This window comes from Natator depressus, chromosome 3, assembly GCF_965152275.1.
Source record: "Natator depressus isolate rNatDep1 chromosome 3, rNatDep2.hap1, whole genome shotgun sequence".
Taxonomy (NCBI): Eukaryota; Metazoa; Chordata; order Testudines; family Cheloniidae; genus Natator; species Natator depressus.
In genome coordinates this window covers 57,072,131-57,091,181 of record NC_134236.1, presented here as the reverse complement: position 1 = coordinate 57,091,181, position 19,051 = coordinate 57,072,131, and the positions used below count along the sequence as shown (strand labels likewise).

The window sequence follows — 19,051 nt, the reverse complement described above, 5'->3', positions numbered from 1 at the left end:
ATGCAAACAAAAGGAATAGTATTTTTCATTTCACCTCATACAAGTACTGTAGTACAATCTCTTTATGGTGAAAGTGCAACTTACAAATGTAGATTTTTTTTGTTACATAACTGCATTCAAAAATAAAGCAATGTAAAATTATAGATCCTACAAGTCCACTCAGTACTACTTCTTGTTCAGCCAATCGCTAAGACAAACAAGTTTGTTTACATTATGGAAGATACTGCTGCCCACTTCTTATTTACCATGTCACCTAAAAGTGAGAACAGGCTTTCCCACGGCACTTTTGTAGCTGGCATTGCAAGGTATTTATGTGCCAGATATGCTAAACATTCGTATGCCAAACATTCGTATGCCCCTTTATGCTTCGGCCACCATTCCAGAGGACATGCGTCCATGCTGATGACGCTCATTAAAAAAATAATGAATTAATTAAATTTGTGGCTGAACTCCTTGGAGGAGAATTGTATGTCTCCTGTTCTGTTTTACCCACATTCTGCCATATATTTCATGTTGCAGCAGTCTCGGATGATGACCCAGCACATGTTCTTCCTTTTAAGAACACTTTCACTGCAGATTTGACAAAACACAAAAAAGGTACCAATGTGAGATTTCTAAAGATAGCTACATCACTCGACCCAAGGTTTAAGAATCTGAAGTGCCTTCCAAAACGTGAGGGGGACAAGGTGTATAGCATGCTTTCAGAAGTCTGAAAAGAGCAACACTTTGATCCGGAAATTACAGAACCCGAACCACCAAAGAAGAAAAGCAACCTTCCGCTGATGGCATCTGACTCAGATGATGAAAATGAATATGCGTCGGTCCGCACTGCTCTGGATGGTTATCGAGCAGAACTCATTATCAGCATGGACACATGTCCTCTGGAATGGTGGTTGAAGCATGAAGGGACATACGAATCTTTAGTGCCTCTGGCACATAAATATCTTGTGATGCAGGCTACAACAGTGCCATGCGAACGCCTGTTCTCACTTTCACATGACATTGTAAACAAGAAGCGGGCAGCATTATCTCCTGCAAATGTAAACAAACTTGTTTGTCTGAGCGATTGGCTGAACAAGAAGCACAAATGAGTGGACTTGTAGGCTCTAAAATTTTACATTGTTTTATTTTTTAATACAGGGGTTTTTTTGTACATAATTCTGCTTTTGTAAGTTCAACTTCCATTATAAAGAGATTGCACTACATTGTATTAGGTGAACTGAAAACTACTATTACTTTTGTTTTTTACACCACAAATATTTGTAATCAAAAAATAAATATAAAGTGAGTACTGTACACTTTGCATTCTGTGTTGTAATTGAAATCAATATTTTAACATGTAGAAAATATCCAAAACTATTTAAATAAATGGTATTCTATTATTGTTTAATTGCGTGATTAATTGCGTTTAATTTTTTTTAATCGTCTGACAGCCCTAATTTGCACTGAATGTAAATGTCTCCTTTGGACATATGTGGGCTGGCACAATGAATTTACTAAATTGACTATTTATCACATGTAACAGTGGATTAGCAAAACTGTCAAGAGCATTTACCTGCTCATACACAAAAAACGCTGTTCATCTGCCTCTATCAAGATAATGAAAGCTTTAATGATATTTTATGTACCCATAAAATAAATAACTAAAACTCCCACCCCTTGGTTGATTGAGAGAGTAGAATTTGGTAGGACTGCATTACAGCCTTTTATGCTTTTTTTTTTTTTTTTTTAAGTCAAAAATCCCAAAAGAATTCTGAGACAAGGGAGACAAGGACAAAAAGGTGGGTAGGTCTGCGATCACAAAAAGAGAAGGCAAATTATTTTGGTTTACAGGTGAAGAAAGAATGAGGGGCACTAGTCCATACAAATAACATTTTTTAAAAAGGATGTTGGTAATAAAATCTTTAGTTCTAACTTCCTCCACTGCAATTAATTTTAATCTTGACCTTAAAAGGTCCATCCCCTGGTAGAAAAAGCAATTCATCCACTACATTAGCTTAGTCCTTGCATGTTCCCAATCATAACCGACTACTATTCATGCCAAATTCTAACAATGACAACACAAATTATGTATTTTTTACCTGAGCTAGATTTAAGGATACCATATTAATTTCACTAAATGCAGCATCTCATTCTCCCTATGAAAAATAACTAATATCTTTCATTCACTATGTCAGTCAGTTTCTGTAACTGGATTTAAAGTACTACATTTCACATAAACTAATTTAAATCATTTCAAAGAATACTATTTAACACATGTTCTATTATTTTAATCAGTTACAAGCCAGTACTGAGGGCCTGTTGATGCACTGGCATCAATTTAACTGGTCTGGTGAAGACACGATAAATCAATGGGAGCGCGTTCTCCCGTGAACTTCAGTACTCCACCTCCCTGAGAGGCGGAAGGAAGAGAGCATCTCCTGCTGACACAGTGTGGTGTAGACACTGTGTTAGGTCGATGTAAGCTTCGTCGTTGGGGGGGGGGGGCGGGGTTTGACGTAACTTACATCGACTTAAGCAGCAGCGGGACTTAGGGAAGCTGGAATGAGAGATGAACTATGCTGTGAAAGAAACCTAGAAAAGACTTGGGGGGGAAAGCAGAAGTAAGGATGAAAACAAACACAAATTAAGGCACCCCGTCTGGTGTAGATTGGTGGTGTATTTCTCTCATGTGGATGTTCAGAAAGTGACTAAGGTAGTCACTAGGATTCAGATGGAAAGAAGAAGATGATAGGCTTATGCCTCATTCATACAAAGTTCAAAGATACATGACTGAGGTCTGATTTCTTACTTGCTTCTTATAGAACAGCCCTTTCAGGTTGAACAGGCTCAAGGAATTTTTTTTGCAGGGGCTATACAGGTAGGTTAAAGCACTTAATGCACTCTTCCATAAACCAAGAATTGTTCCAGCACGACAGATAGCAACGATGCTCCAGCAGAATTGATCCCTTACTGATTCTGATTGCGTTAGCATCCTACAACAAGAGCCAGGCACCCTTCTGAGTTGTTTTTCACAACCAAAATGTTAACCGCTGTCTGTATTACCAATCAGGATGCTGGAAGTGGGGGTGCAGCAGACCCCCTGGCTTTAAGTGGTTTCCATCATATAGAGGTTTACAATTTTGTTTAATGTCTTTCAGCATCATCATAAAAATTGTTCCAATGCCACTGTTAGCAATACAATTTAATCCCTTCTACAGGAATAAGAATCACCTCAGTAACACTTTCACCTCTTGCCAGCTCAAGAAATGAAAAATTGAACAGGATTTGCCTTTGGATCCCCAAAATAGTAGTGCAAATGCGTTCAGATTAACTCAGTGGGCTGACTAAAGAAAAGAAAAGAAAAGAAAAAACAAGAACAAAAACAACCCAAACTCGTGCCTTGTCCGCACGGAGGAGGTCAGACTCCCAAACTGAGATAAGTTTACCCTCCAAGACTAGCAGGAAACACAGAAACAGAATAGGTGGACCTTAAGCAAAAACAAAAAAACACACAAAACCCTCCCCCCCCCCTTTTTTTTTTAAGCACATGGCTTTAAAACTGATATTTTCTTACTACTAACACGACCACTACAGATTATCATAATTGGATTTTTAAAGTTATTTCCATTTATTTGCTATGTATGCTGTGCAAATGTCTACACTATGAAATTAGGTCAAATTTATAGCAGTCGGTTTTGTAGAAAGCATTTTTACACAGTCGATTGTGTGTCCCCCCACACAAAAGCTCTAAGTGCATTTATCTGGCATTTAGTCGGCGGAGTGCGTCCACAGTACTGAGGCAACCACTGACTTCTGGAGAGTTGCACTGTGAGTAGCTATCCCACAGTTTCCACAGTCTCCGCCACCCATAGGAATTCTGGGTAAAAATCCCAATGCCCGAGGGGGCAAAAACATTGTCGCGGGTGGCTATGGGTACATATAGTCAAGCCCCCCTTCCCTCGGTGAAGGCAACAGCAGACAATCGTTTTGCGCCTTTTTTCCTGGGTTACCCAAGCAGAGAAGCCCACTCAGCTCACCATCACCATATGTCACCTGGGTGTTGGCAGACACAGTACTGCATTGCTACACAGCAGCCGCTCATTGCCTTTTGGCAGCAGCAGTACAGTATGACTGGTAGCCATCGTTGATGCACTCCAGGGTGCTCTTTTAACCGACCTCGGTGAGGTCAGGGGGCCTTGGCAAACATGGAAGTGACTCAGCCAGGTCATTTCCCTTTTAAGTTTCGTCTCATGGCGATTCAGTCCTGCCAGCAGTCCTACTGCACCATCTTTTAATGAGCAGCTAGGAGACGATGATGGCCAGCAGTCATACTGCACCGTCTTCTGCCAAGCACCCAGGAGATGACGATGGCCAGCAGTCGTACTGCACACTCTGCTGCCAGCAAGATGTATAAAGATGGATGAAGTGGATCAAAACAAGAAATAGACCAGATTTGTTTTGTATTCATTTTCTCCTCCCTCCCTCCGTGAAATCAATAGCCTGCTAAACCCAGGGTTTTGAGTTCTATCCTTGAGGGGGCCATTCTGTTTCTCCTTGATGCAAAGCCACCCCCTTTGTTGATTTTAATTCCCTGTAAGCCAACCCTGAAAGCCATGTTGTCAGTCACCCGTCCCTCCGTCAGAGCAACAGCAGACAATCGTTTCGCGTCTTTTTTCAGCGCAGACGCCACAGCACTGGGAACATGGAGCCCACTCAGATCACCGCGGCAATTATGAGTACTATAAACACCGTGCCTGTTATCCAGCAGAACCATAACCTTGCAGAACCATAACCTGCAAGAAAAGTGAAACCAGGCGAGGAGGAGGCAACTGCAGCGTGATGACGAGAGTGATGAGGACGTGGATCTAGACCTCTCACAAAGTACGGGCCACTGCATTGTGCACATCATGGTGTCATTTGGGCAGGTTCATGGCATGGAACGCTGATTCTGGGCCCGGGAAACAAGCACAGAGTGGTGGGACCGCATAGTGCTGCAGGTCTGGGATGATTCCCAGTGGCTGCGAAACTTTCGCATGCGTAAGGGCACTTTCATGGAACTTTGTGACTTGCTTTCCCCTGACCTGAAACGCAAGAATACCAAGATGAGAGCAGCTCTCACAGCTGAGAAGCGAGTGGCGATAGCCCTGTGGAAGCTTGCAACGCCAGACAGCTACAGGTCAGTCGGGAATCAATTTGGAGTGGGCAAATCTATTGTGAGGGCTGCTGTGATGCAAGTAGCCAACGCCATCACTGAGGTGCTGATATCAAGGGTAGTGATTCTGGGAAATGTGCAGGTCATAGTGGATGGCTTTGCTGCAATGGGATTCCCTGACTGTGGTGGGGCCATAGACGGAACCCATATCACTATCTTGGCACTGGAGCACTAACGCAGCAAGTACATAAACCAAAAGGGGTACTTTTCAATAGTGCTGCAAGCACTGGTGGATCACAAGGGACGTTTCAAGAACATCAATGTGGGATGGCCGGGAAAGGTACATGATGCTCGCATCTTCAAGAACTCTGGTCTGTTTCAAAAGCTGCAGGAAGGGACTTTATTCCCAGACCAGAAAATAACCATTGGGGATGTTGAAATGCCTATAGTTATCCTTGGGGACCCAGCCTACCCCTTAATGCCATGGCTCATAAGCCATACACAGGCACCCTGGACAGTAGTCAGGAGCTGTTCAACTACAGGCTGAGCAAGTGCAGAATGGTAGTAGAATGTGCATTTGGGCATTTAAAAGTGCACTGGCGCAGTTTACTGACTCGGTTAGACCTCAGCGAAACCAATATTCCCACTGTTATTACTGCTTGCTGTGTGCTCCACAATATCTGTTAGAGTAAGGGGGAAGACGTTTATGGAGGGTGGGAGGTTGAGGAAAATCGCTTGGCCGATGATTACGCGCAGCCAGACACCAGAGCGGTTAGAAGAGTACAGGAGGGCGTGGTGCACATCAGAGAAACTTTGAAAACCAGTTTCAGAAATGGCCAGGCTACGGTGTGAGAGTTCTGTTGGTTTCTCCTTGATGGAACCCCCTCCTCCCTGGGTTCACTCTACCTTCCTGTAAGCTAAGCACCCTCCCCTCCTCCCTTCGATTACCACTTGCAGAGGCAATAAAGTCATTGTTGCTTCACATTCATGCATTCTTTCTTTATCCCCCTATTTGTATGATGAATAACTGCCCAAAGTAGCTCAGGAGGGGTGGTGGAGGAGGGAAGGACAAGGTTACACAGCACTTTAAAAGTTTAAAACTTTAAAAAACTTATTGAATGCCAGCCTTCTGTTGCTTGTGCAATCCTCTGGGGTGGAGTGGCTGGGTGGCCAAAGGCCCCCCCACCACTTTCTTGGGCGTCTGGGTGAGGAGACTACGGAACTTGGGGAGGAGGGCAGCTGGTTACACAGGGGCTGTAGCGGCAGTCTGTTCTTTTGCTGCCTTTCCTGCAGCTCAACCATACGCTGGAGCATATGAGTTTGATCCTCCAGCAGCCTGAGCATTGACTCCTGCCTTCTTTCAGCAAGCTGATGTCACCTACCATCTTCAGCCCGCCATCCCTCCTCACGGTCATATTGTGTTTTCCTGCACTCTGAGATTGTCTGCCTCCACATATTTTGCTGTGCTCTGTCAGTGTGGGAGGACAGCATGAGGTCAGAGAACATTTCATCACGAGTGCATTTTTTTCGCCATCTAATCTTCGCTAGCCTCTGGGAAGAGAAATATATCCAGCTGGTGGAGTTTAAAAAAAAAAAAAAGGGAGCATGGTAGTTAAAAAGACACATTTTATAGAACAACGGGTACACTCTTTCACGGTAAACCTTGCTGTTAACATTACATAGCACATGTGCTTTCATTACAAGGTCGCATTTTGCCTCTTACTGAGGGTATGCCGATTTGGTGTGAGAGATCACTCACGCAGGGCTGGGCAGCAGAATTCGGCTTGCAGGCAGCCATGGTAAGCCACAGTCTTTTGGCTTCTTTAACCTTCATAAGAAGTGGGAATGGCTTCAAACAGCAGTGCCCTCATTTTCCATATGAAGTAGCCGTTGGGTTGCCCATTGAAAATGGGTTGGCAATTTAAAAAGAGGGGCTGCAGTTTCCAGGTTCACGTGCAGCAGAAACCCAACTAATCCCCCCACCACCACCACACACACACACCCCCTAATTCTCTTGGATGATGGCTTCACCCCTCCCCCCACCGCGTGGCTAGCAGTGGGGAAGATTTCTGTGCAGCCACAGGCAAACAGCCCAGCAGGAACAGACCACCTCTGAATGTCCGCTTACTAAAACCACCCTATTTCAACCAGGTGACCATGAACGATATCACTCTCCTGAGGGTAACACAGAGAGATGAAGAACGGATGTTGTTTGAACGCCAGCAAACACCAGGACCATACGCTGCAATGCTTTGTTCTGCAATGATTCCCTACTACGTGCTACTGGCCTGGCGTGGTAAAGCATCCTACCATGGAGGACGGAATAAGGCTGCCCTCCCCAGAAACCTTTTGCAAAGGCTTTGGGAGTACATCCAGGAGAGCTTTAAGGAGATGTCCCTGGAAGATTTCCGTTCCATCCCCAGACACGTTAACAGACTTTTCCAGTAGCTGTACTGGCTGCGAATGCCAGGCCAAATTAATCATTCAACACGCTTGCTTTTAAACCATGTATAATATTTACAAAGGTACACTCACCAGAGGTCCCTTCTCCGCCTTCAGGGTCTGGGAGCCCACCTTGGGTGGGTTCGGGGGGTACTGGGTCCAAGTCCAGGGTGCTAAACAGATCCTGGCTGTTGGGGAAACCGGTTTCTCCGCTTCCTTGCTGTGAGCTATCTACAACCTCCTCCTCCTCCCCAAAACCTGCTTCCGTGTTGCCTGCCACTCCTTGGACAGAGTCAAAGCACAGGGGTGGGGTAGTGGTGGCTGCATCCCCTAGAATGGCATGCAGCTCATCATAGAAGTGACATGTCTGGGGCTCTGAAGTGGAGCGGCCGTTTGCTTCTCTGATTTTTTGGTAGGCTTGCCTGAGCTCCTTTATTTTCATGTGGCACTGCTGCGGATCCCTGTTATAGCCTCTGTCCTTCATGCCATTGGAGATTTTTTCAAATATTTTGGCATTTCGTCTTTTCAAAAGGAGTTCTGCCAGCACAGATTCGTCTCCCCATACAGCGATCAGATCCCATACCTCTTGTTCAGTCCATGCTGGAGCTCTTCGGCGATTCTGGGAGTGCATGGTCTTCTGTGATAAGCACTGCATGGTGACCTGTGCGGGTGAGCTCGTCTCGATGGCCAAACAGGAAATGAAATTCAAAAGTTCGCAGGCCTTTTCCTGTATACCTGGCCAGTGCATCTGAGTTGAGAGCACTGTCCAGAGCGGTCACAGCGGAGCACTCTGGGATAGTTCCCGGAGGCCAATACCGTCGAATTACATCCACAATACCCCAAATTCGACCCGGCAAGGCTGATTTCAGTGCTAATCCCCTCGTCGGGGGTGGAGTAAGGAAATCGATTTTAAGAGCCCTTTAAGTCGAAAAAAAGGGCTTCGTCGTGTGGACGGATGCAGGGTTAAATTGAGAACGCTGCTAAATTCGACCTAAACTCATAGTGTAGACCAGGCCTCAGACTAGAAACATCTAGTAGTCACTTCTGTATGGGGTCAAGTTTGTAGTCAAATTCACATTCAGTGTCTCATTCACTAGCATGAAGGGAATACTTGTTTAAAAGCAGTTTTCAACAGAATTCAGCAAAAATTTTAATATTGATCTTAGATTTCAAATAACCTAAATATATAAAATTTAGCAAGGAGTCCCATTAAGTCAGTCTCTCTAGCCAACTCTTATTAAATAAGGCTATTCCCAGTCCTACAACATTAAAATTCACTGTCATTGTGCTGATATTTTGATTTATTCTCCCTTTAAAATACACACAGCTCCTCCTGATGCTAATGGAAGTTTGCATATTTGCTGAGTGAAGAACAGATCACTTATTATGATAAGAGTATGCTTTTGTTTCTGCAGCGGGAATGGTAACAACATATCCTTTTTTCCATAGAGAAGCACACAGCACACTGCCCTATGTGAAGTTTCTGCAGAGCATTAAATGATGGTGTCCAAATGTATTTGGCAAGTCCTTCAAATGCAATCCCTAAGTAGCTATGTGTACCAGGAAATAGCTGTAAAATATTCCTAACTCACATCCAACAACTTCTAGATTACAGGAGGAAACAACATTCAATTAAAAAGAAAAGGAGTACTTGTGGCACCTTAGAGTCTAACCAGTTTATTTGAGCATGAGCTTTCGTGAGCTACAGCTCACTTCATCGGATGCATACTGTGGAAACTGCAGAAGACATTATATACACAGAGACCATGAAACAATACCTCCTCCCACCCCACTCTCCTGCTGGCAATAGCTCATCCAAAGTGACCACTCTCCCTACAATGTGCATGATAATCAAGGTGGGCCATTTCCAGCACAAATCCAGGTTTTCTCACCCCCCCCCCACCCGCATACACACACAAACTCACTCTCCTGCTGGTAATAGCTCACCCAAACTGACCACTCTTGATTATCATACACATTGTAAAGAGAGTGATCACTTTGGATGGGCTATTACCAGCAGGAGAGTGAGTTTGTGTGTGTGTGTGTGGGGGGGGGGCGGAGGGTGAGAAAACCTGGATTTGTGCTGGAAATGGCCCAACTTGATTATCATACACATTGTAAGGAGAGTGATCACTTTAGATAAGCTATTACCAGCAGGAGAGTGCGGTGGGAGGAGGTATTGTTTCATGGTCTCTGTGTATATAATGTCTTCTGCAGTTTCCACAGTATGCATCCGATGAAGTGAGCTGTAGCTCACGAAAGCTCATGCTCAAATAAACTGGTTAGTCTCTAAGGTGCCACAAGTACTCCTTTTCTTTTTGCGAATACAGACTAACACGGCTGTTACTCTGAAACATTCAGTTAGCAATGCTGATAATTCTTCAAACATTGGGGCAATATTAAGAGTTGTCCTCACAAAGAACCTGAAAAAAAGATCAACAAAAGCCAAGGAGTTCATTTAAGTGTACACTAACTAACCACATTTAATACTTGGTCACTTTACCAAGAGAACGAAGTAGAAATTATTTTGATTTATTTCCAATACTTTCTTTTATACAGATTAAACACAATGAAAAAAATCCTACCCAGCCAGAACTTCTTAAGGGACAAAGTACCAAAACACTAGAATTATCTACTAGCCAAAGAAATGATAAAAGAGGAAAGGGGCGAATATAAACGATTTCTCGCCTTCTACCACAGTGAAAGAGTTGCTTGCAGTCAGGGCTGCGCAGGGGGGTGGAAAGGGCACCCATCCCGGGCCCTCCACATCCTACAGGCGAGGGTAGGAAGGGAAGTGCGGGAGAGTTTTCCTTCCCTGGTTTCCTAGTCTCTCCTGCTGCTGCCCCATTGCGAGGCGGGGTTAGTATGATCATCGCAGGCCAGAAGGAAACAAACAAGCCCCTGCTGTTAGGGTCCTGACTACCCACCCTACGGGGTACAGGCCAGACCCAGGGGGCCGGCAGGCAGGCGGGCTCGCTGCCGATCAGAGGAGCTTTTATTTGTGTGCTTTGAATACACACACCCCTACCCCACCGCAGCTGCAGTGGGGGGGCCGCGGCGAGGGCATTCAACCCTCCCTCCGCTCCGACTCCCGGTCCGCTGCCCAGGCCCCTTTCCGCACCAACCTGAGCCATAATGGAGCCGCCGCCGGTGTCCGGGGATCGCCCGCCCCCTCCTCGCCCCACTGTGCTCTCTTCTAGCGGAGTCCAGGCCTCGGCAGCACCGGGATGGCGTAGCGCATGCATCCGACGCCAGAGCCTACTGCTGCCGGTGCGGCCCGTGTCGCCGGCGCCCCGTTCCTCGAGGAGGGCGGGGGCTTGCTGGCCGCGGGCGCCGCCGGGCACACGCCGCTCCTGCTCCTAGGAGCCGCGCGGCGGCCGGAGCTCGGGAGGGCTGCTGAGGGAGCAGAGGCCGGCGGCGGTGACTGCCCAGCTACTGCCGCCACATCCTCGGTTCCGCGTGCTGGGTCTCGCCGCGGCCGCCTCAGGCTCGGCGGCGGCGCCAGACCCTCGCGCTGCTCCCGGTTCCTAGTCTCTGCTCCGAGCCGGGCTCGTGCTCCCCCTGCTGCACCTCCGAGCCGGGCTCCTGCTGCTTGCGAGGGAGGGTCGGGCTGAAGCCTGCCCCGTGCTAGCGTTGCTGCGGGCGGGTGCAGTTGTCCCGGCCAGAGAACATGGGAATGACCGCGGCAGCGGGGATCGGCTGCCACCCAGACGCCTCTGCCAGCCCCAGGGCGGCTGGGCTAGCCTTCCGCTGCCACTGCTGGCCGGGGCAAAGGGGAGGGTGAGCCGATAACAAGGGGACATTACTCACCCCTAATTCTCGCTCTGAGGCAACGCAGGGACTCTCCCCCGCGCTGTGTCCTGGGCGGACACAGCGAAGGCTCCTCGCCAAGGCTTGGGACTGTCTGACAGCAGCGGGCGGTGTAATATAAATCAGGCCCCCTACTGGCCGCTCATGGCCGCCCCTGTCACTCACAGACGCTGCCCTCCGAACATGCCACTCCGTTCATTGGCGGAAGACACCAGACTCGCACAAGGAATAGCCCGTTTAAAATAATCAACATAAGATCTGCCATAGAGGCCGTTCACCCACCAAGGTCCAAGAAAAAAATACCTCAAAAGAGAAATTCCAAATTCTGAAGGGGGCTGGGGGTGAGCCAGAATCCTACAACGTAGTAGCTTCATAGAAGCAGAATTAAAGATAATTAATTAGTCTTCTCTAATGACACTCACCAGGCAGCATTCTCACTCCTGGAAAGAATTAAGAAAGGTACTGAGAGAAAATGAGAGCACATCTGCAAAGAGAAGCAATAACAACAACAACGCTACCAGAAAAGCAACGAGGATAAGATGCCTCTGAAACTCACTAACAGGCTCCATTCAGACAGGTAACCCACCCCCAAAAGGTTGCCTAGTGAAAATAAGATATTCCGTCCCAGGGCCCAGAAAACAAAATCACTCAAACCAACTGCTCCTCCTACCTCCATTCCCCAATTTCTTTCATGATGAACAGCCTGGCCTCCCCTGCCTTGGAAAACAGTTCTGTAGAAGCAAACTTGGATTTCTGTCTGAAGTCCAAATCCAACATGTAGCCGCTTTGTAGATGTTTGTGTCGGAAATGTTTATAAGATAGGCATGGGTGGCAGACCTGCCTTTAGTCTTATAAACCTTGTAGCCTTCTAGCTTCATGCCAACCAAGTCATCGCAATGTTAAATATGATCAGACGTCTATTTAGATATGGTTGTTTTGGTAATAGCATTTTCCAGTAAACTGTTGTCAAAAGAAATAAAAAGAGGAGTTTGGAGCTGTAGTCTGCTCCAAATAGAAACCCAAGAACTTCTTAGCATCAATCATATGGAGGAAGGCCTCACTGGGATTGGCATGGAAAGAACGATAACAGGATTATAGACTGATATTGGTGGCACTCTAAAAACACATTTGGAGAGGAATCTCCAATGAGTCCATAGCACCAGTTTATTCTTGTAAAATCTGCACAGAGATAGATCAGACACTACATCCAGATGTTTACTCACTCTGCAGGCTGAAGTCACAGTCACCTGCAAGATGAACTTCCTTGTAAGAAATTTAAGTTCACAGGAAGTAAGTGACTCAAGAGGAGCTTACATCAGCTTTATCAGGACAACATGACTATACCAGGGGCTTGTTATAATGGAGCTTTCCGAAGTGTCAACACTGACATTCAAACCTGACATGAGGTTACAATGATACTGATTTACCTTTGATTATTTCATGACAGGTCAAAATAGCTGCCAAATGTGCCTAGATGGTAAGACTAAATTACACTCAGACATATGAGAAAGGTACTGAAACAGTTTTCATGCAGGGCAAATAAAAGGGTGTACTTGATCTTGATTACACCACACAATAAATCTTTTCCACTTGAGATGTAGGTCTTTCTGGTAGATGATATCTGAGAATGAGATACCAAAAGCACACAAGCAACCTGCCCAGAGAAATCATGCATATGGATGCTAGGAACCAAAGCATTGCGAGCAGGCTCCTGTGTTGCAGTGTAGAAAAGGGTCCTGATTCGGAGCAATTATCCAAGGCCAAACTGACAGTATGGTAGGATTAGATTTGGATATTTGCAACAGAATTAAGAAACATACCTATCTGGACCATTATATCATCTTTGTCTCTCCTAAGCTTTTCTAGAACTTTTGCTGCCAGATTAACTAGTGGATAAATTTCAGAGTAACAGCCGTGTTAGTCTGTATTCGCAAAAAAAAAAAGGAGGACTTGTGGCACCTTAGAGACTAACCAATTTATTTGAGCATGAGCTTTCGTGAGCTACAGCTCACTTCATCGGATGCATACTGTGGAAATTGCAGAAGACATTATATACACAGACACCATGAAACAATACCTCCTCCCACCCAACTCTCCTGCTGGTAATAGCTTATCTAAAGTGATCATCAAGTTGGGCCATTTCCAGCACAAATCCAGGTTTTCTCACCCTCCGCCCCCCCACAGACAAACTCACTCTCTTGCTGGTAATAGCCCATCCAAAGTGACCACTCTCTTCACAATGAGTATGATAATCAAGGTGGGCCATTTCCTGCAGAAATCCAGGTTCTCTCACCCCCTCACCTCCCTCCAAAAACCACACACACAAACTCACTCTCCTGCTGGTAATAGCCTATCCAAAGTGACCACTCTCCTTACAACCTGCCTGAAAATCAAGGTGGGCCATTTCCAGCACAAATACAGGTTTTCTCACTCCCCCACCCCCATACACACACAAACTCACTCTCCTGCTGGTAATAGCTCATCCAAAGTGACCACTCTCCCTACAATGTGCATGATAATCAAGGTGGGCCATTTCCAGCACAAATCCAGGTTTTCTCACCCCCCCCCCCAACTCACTCTCCTGCTGGCAATAGCTCATCCAAACTGACCACTCTCCCCACAATGTGCATGACAATCAAGGTGGGCCACTTCCAGCATAAATCCAAGTTTAACCAGAACGTCTGGGGGGGGGGAAACAAGGGGAAATAGGCTACCTTGCATAATGACTTAGCCACTCCCAGTCTCTATTTAAGCCTAAATTAATAGTATCCAATTTGCAAATGAATTCCAATTCAGCAGTTTCTCGCTGGAGTCTGGATTTGAAGTTTTTTTGTTGTAAGATAGCGACCTTCATGTCTCTGATTGCGTGACCAGAAAGATTGAAGTGTTCTCCAACTGGTTTATGAATGTTATAATTCTTGACATCTGATTTGTGTCCATTTATTCTTTTACGTAGAGACTGTCCAGTTTGACCAATGTACATGGCAGAGGGGCATTGCTGGCACATGATGGCATATATCACATTGGTGGATGTGCAGGTGAACGAGCCTCTGATAGTGTGGCTGATGTTATTAGGCCCTGTGATGGTGTCCCCTGAATAGATATGTGGGCACAGTTGGCAACGGGCTTTGTTGCAAGGATAGGTTCCTGGGTTAGTGGTTAATGGACACAAATCAGATGTCAAGAATTATAACATTCATAAACCAGTTGGAGAACACTTCAATCTCTCTGGTCACGCAATCAGAGACATGAAGGTCGCTATCTTACAACAAAAAAACTTCAAATCCAGACTCCAGCGAGAAACTGCTGAATTGGAATTCATTTGCAAATTGGATACTATTAATTTAGGCTTAAATAGAGACTGGGAGTGGCTAAGTCATTATGCAAGGTAGCCTATTTCCCCTTGTTTCTCCCCCCCCCCCCGATGTTCTGGTTAAACTTGGATTTATGCTGGAAGTGGCCCACCTTGATTGTCATGCACATTGTGGGGAGAGTGGTCAGTTTGGATGAGCTATTGCCAGCAGGAGAGTGAGTTTGTGGCGGGGGGGTGAGAAAACCTGGATTTGTGCTGGAAATGGCCCACCTTGATTATCATGCACATTGTAGGGAGAGTGGTCACTTTGGATGAGCTATTACTAGCAGGAGAGTGAGTTTGTGTGTGTATGGGGGTGGGGGAGTGAGAAAACCTGGATTTGTGCTGGAAATGGCCCACCTTGATTATCATGCACATTGTAGGGAGAGTGGTCACTTTGGATGAGCTATTACTAGCAGGAGAGTGAGTTTGTGTGTGTATGGGGGTGGGGGAGTGAGAAAACCTGTATTTGTGCTGGAAATGGCCCACCTTGATTTTCATGCAGGTTGTAAGGAGAGTGGTCACTTTGGATAGGCTATTACCAGCAGAAGAGTGAGTTTGTGTGTGTGGTTTTTGGAGGGAGGTGAGGGGGTGAGAGAACCTGGATTTCTGCAGGAAATGGCCCACCTTGATTATCATACTCATTGTGAAGAGAGTGGTCACTTTGGATGGGCTATTACCAGCAAGAGAGTGAGTTTGTCTGTGGGGGGGCGGAGGGTGAGAAAACCTGGATTTGTGCTGGAAATGGCCCAACTTGATGATCACTTTAGATAAGCTATTACCAGCAGGAGAGTTGGGTGGGAGGAGGTATTGTTTCATGGTGTCTGTGTATATAATGTCTTCTGCAATTTCCACAGTATGCATCCGAAGAAGTGAGCTGTAGCTCACGAAAGCTCATGCTCAAATAAATTGGTTAGTCTCTAAGGTGCCACAAGTCCTCCTTTTCTTTTTTAGTGGATAAATGTACAGGAAACTATTTCTCCATCCACTGGTGAAAGAATTTCTTCTTACACAATCCTTTTTTCAAGCTATAAGCAAAAGACTGATAGCTTCTTCAGATGAGGGCAGAGAGCAATTGTCTAGGGCAGAGATCCATCTCCCATCAGAGAGATCTAATTTGCCATCCCCTGGTCCAGACACTACTTGTCAGGATCTGTCACAGATCGAGTCAATCTGTGATCATGTTCTTCCTTTCTAGGTAAGTGGCAATGAGTTTAGGACAGAGCCTACTGCCATTCTTGCTGTGCTTCCCAGTACAGAAGGTGTACAATCCAGTGTGTCTTTCATTGATTGCTTATGCGAAGTATGGTGGCCTGACAGTCCCTTTGAACCAAGACCACCTTTTGGGATACCAGCTTTTTGAAGGTCCTTATTGTGTACGGAAAACTGCCCTCACCTCCAGGGCATTTCTGTGGAACTGCTATACCTGGAGAGATTAAGTTTCCTGGTTTTAGAGTCCCTCTGAATGGACTCATTTAAGGTTGGATGCATTCATAGACATGGCAATTGAGACATGCGGTGTTTGGAACTTCATTCCTAGTTACATATTTGTCCCATCAACCACCAGGACAGAGAGGCCTAGAAGACATCCATTACTTAGTTGTAATGCGAGAGTCCCTTTGATGCCTGCTTCTGCCGGGATCTCAAGTTACACTGAGGTGTGCCATGGGAACTATGACTATAGGTGCAGAAATTAAACCTAACAAACATAATACCGTCTGAGCTGACAGAACCCAGGTTGGCTCTTGCTTGTCCTTTCTGTTAGGCTGGTAATATCTAATGTACTGAGAAGGAAGTCTTTGAGTTGAGTCATATGTGGCAGAACTTCTATGCATTTCAGTTTAGGGTTTAAACTGGGCCGGGTCAGCAATTTGCTGTGGTTTTTTTTGTTTTTTTGTTTTGCGGCAGCTATTTTGTCCTTTGTAATCTCATATTTCATTTAAAAATTAGTCTCTAGGCTTTATAGCTTTTAGAAAAAACAAAAATAGTCTCAGAGTAACAGCCGTGTTAGTCTGTATTCGTAAAAAGAAAAAAGAAAAGGAGTACTTGTGGCACCTTAGAGACTAACCAGTTAGTCTCTAAGGTGCCACAAGTACTCCTTTTCTTTTTTCTTTTTAAAAATAGTCTGACCTGTAGAACCAGAAGGCCAGAGGGAAGGAACAGAGCCCTTGGACGCATCTGAACTCAATCGAGAGGGAGTAAATTCCACAATCCAAAAAAGTATCCAGAATTCCAGCAAGCCAGTCCCACCCCTACAACAAGAAGAATCTGGTCTACTCTGGTGATAGGCATGAGGCATCTGAGACCAGGTTCATAGAATATTAGGGTTGGAAGAGACCTCAGGAGGTCATCTAGTTCAATCCCCTGCTCAAAGCAGGACTGAATCATCCCAGTCAGGGCTTTGTCAAGCCGGGCCTTAAAAACCTTTAAGGATGGAGATTCCACCACCTCCCTATGTAACCCATTTGAGTGCTTCACCACCCTCCTAGTGAAACAGTGTTTCCTAATATTCAACCTAGACCTCCCCACTGCAACTTCAGACCATTGCTCCTTGTTCGGTCATCTGCCACCACTGAGAACAGCTGAGCTCCATCCTCTTTGAAACCCCCCTTCAGGTAGTTGAAGGCTATTATCAAATCTCCCCTCACTCTTCTCTTCTGCAGACTAAATAACCCCAGTTCCCTCAGCCTCTCCTCATAAGTCATGTGCTCCAGCCCCCTAATCATTTTTTTGCCCTCCACTGGACTCTCTCCAATTTGTCCACATCCCTTCTGTAGTGAGGGGACCAAAACTGGACGCAATACTCCAGGGGTGGCCTCACCAGTGCCAAGTAGAGGGGAATAATTACTTCCCTTGATCTGCTGGCAATGCTCTTACTAATACAGCCCAATATGCCGTCAGCCTTCTTGCAACAAGGGCACACTTCCGACTCGTATCCAGCTTGTCATCCACTGTAATCCCCAGGTTCTTTTCTGCTGAACTGCTGCTTAGCTAGTAAGTCCCCAGCTTGTAGTGGTGCATGGGATTCTTCCTTCCTAAGTGCAGGACTCTGCACTTGTCCTTGTTGAACCTCATCAGATTTCTTTTGGCCCAATCCTCCAATTTGTTAGGTTGCTTCTTCCCCAGTTCAAATTGCTGCTGCATGCCTCTCTGCAGGCTCAGGCAGACAATTGCTTCAGTTACATTCAGTTCACGTCTTCAAGCTTTTCTTTGCAACTATGAGGGCTAGAATTGTGTTCCTAAAACGAAATCTGAGATTGTTGTTATTTGTACTAAAGCTAGGCCATTTGTACCTAACACTAGTTTAAGCGTCAGACATTTCTCTTGGGAAAGAAAACCAGTCAGGGTTGGAGCCATGATCTGGCTAACCTTTTATCTAATGTAATCCCTGTGCCACAGTAATGCAGTTATCCAGGGTACATTTCTTAAAAATGTGGTCAGTGGTCCTTCTGGCCATTTACACCAAGCAGCTGTCATAGACAGGATGAGTTTTGGGGAAGGATATAAACTAACTGCCATCAAGACTGGGAGAGATGTGACAGATATAGGTCCAAAATAGGATGCAAGAGCACATTACACCTTCTGCAGAAGGGTTCCTTGTCAGATTGTAGTCCTTGTAGCTTTCTGAACAGGTGTTAACTCAGAATCAGTGTTTGGACAGCTTCCATAACAAGGGGGGAATGCTAGTAACGATCTTTGTGTTGCTCCAGGCACATACTTGCAATCAGAAATTTATTTAATCTTATCTAAGCCCAACAGCAATTCTCATCAGCCTGATCTTCTCCATACTCCTCTTCAAGAGTCTGGAATTGTCTAAGCAAAAAAGAGATCTGTAACATCAGAAGTGAGAGTCAAGGGAGACAAAGAATTTAATTAAGAATGTGTAATCAGCTGTCAAAAGCAACAGAGAGGTCAAGGAGGATGAGGATGAAATACAAGCCCTAATATTTAATCAGAAGAAGTCAGAGACCTTGGAGTAAACAGTTTCAGTTAAGAGAACTGATATTATTTTGATCACAAGTGTGCAGTATTTCAAAAGACAAAAAATACACAAGTCAAATGAGTCAGGTACAAGAAAAGAAATTTTTTTAAAATTGTATCAAATACGATATAAAAAGTCCACAGAATGAATACCACTGACAGAGAAATGTATTAAAAAAAAAAAAGCCCCTGGCCCTGTATTAGCCACCATTTATAATTTAAAAAAAATGTAATTTATAGATTGTTGACATAATATAAAAATAAAACCTAGAGAGATTATAGACAATAAAACATTGCAAAGTATTACGGCTATTCAGGAAGCAAAGATGTTT

General features: G+C 45.2%; 1 protein-coding gene across 4 annotated transcripts in view; it reads right to left on the bottom strand.

Annotated features, from left to right (window-relative positions):
• Positions 1-11,627, bottom strand: part of FAM135A (family with sequence similarity 135 member A) — a 147,317-nt gene extending 135,690 nt beyond the window's left edge. For 3 of the 4 annotated variants that reach the window (XR_012638780.1, XM_074947921.1, XM_074947925.1), the window contains exon 1: positions 10,702-11,051. The gene's annotated coding sequence lies outside the window, so the exon portion shown is untranslated. Of the gene's footprint in view, positions 1-10,701; positions 11,052-11,386 lie in introns of those variants that run through there. The other variant, XM_074947923.1, reaches the window with a different exon arrangement.
• Between the last annotated feature and the right edge of the window lie 7,424 nt (positions 11,628-19,051).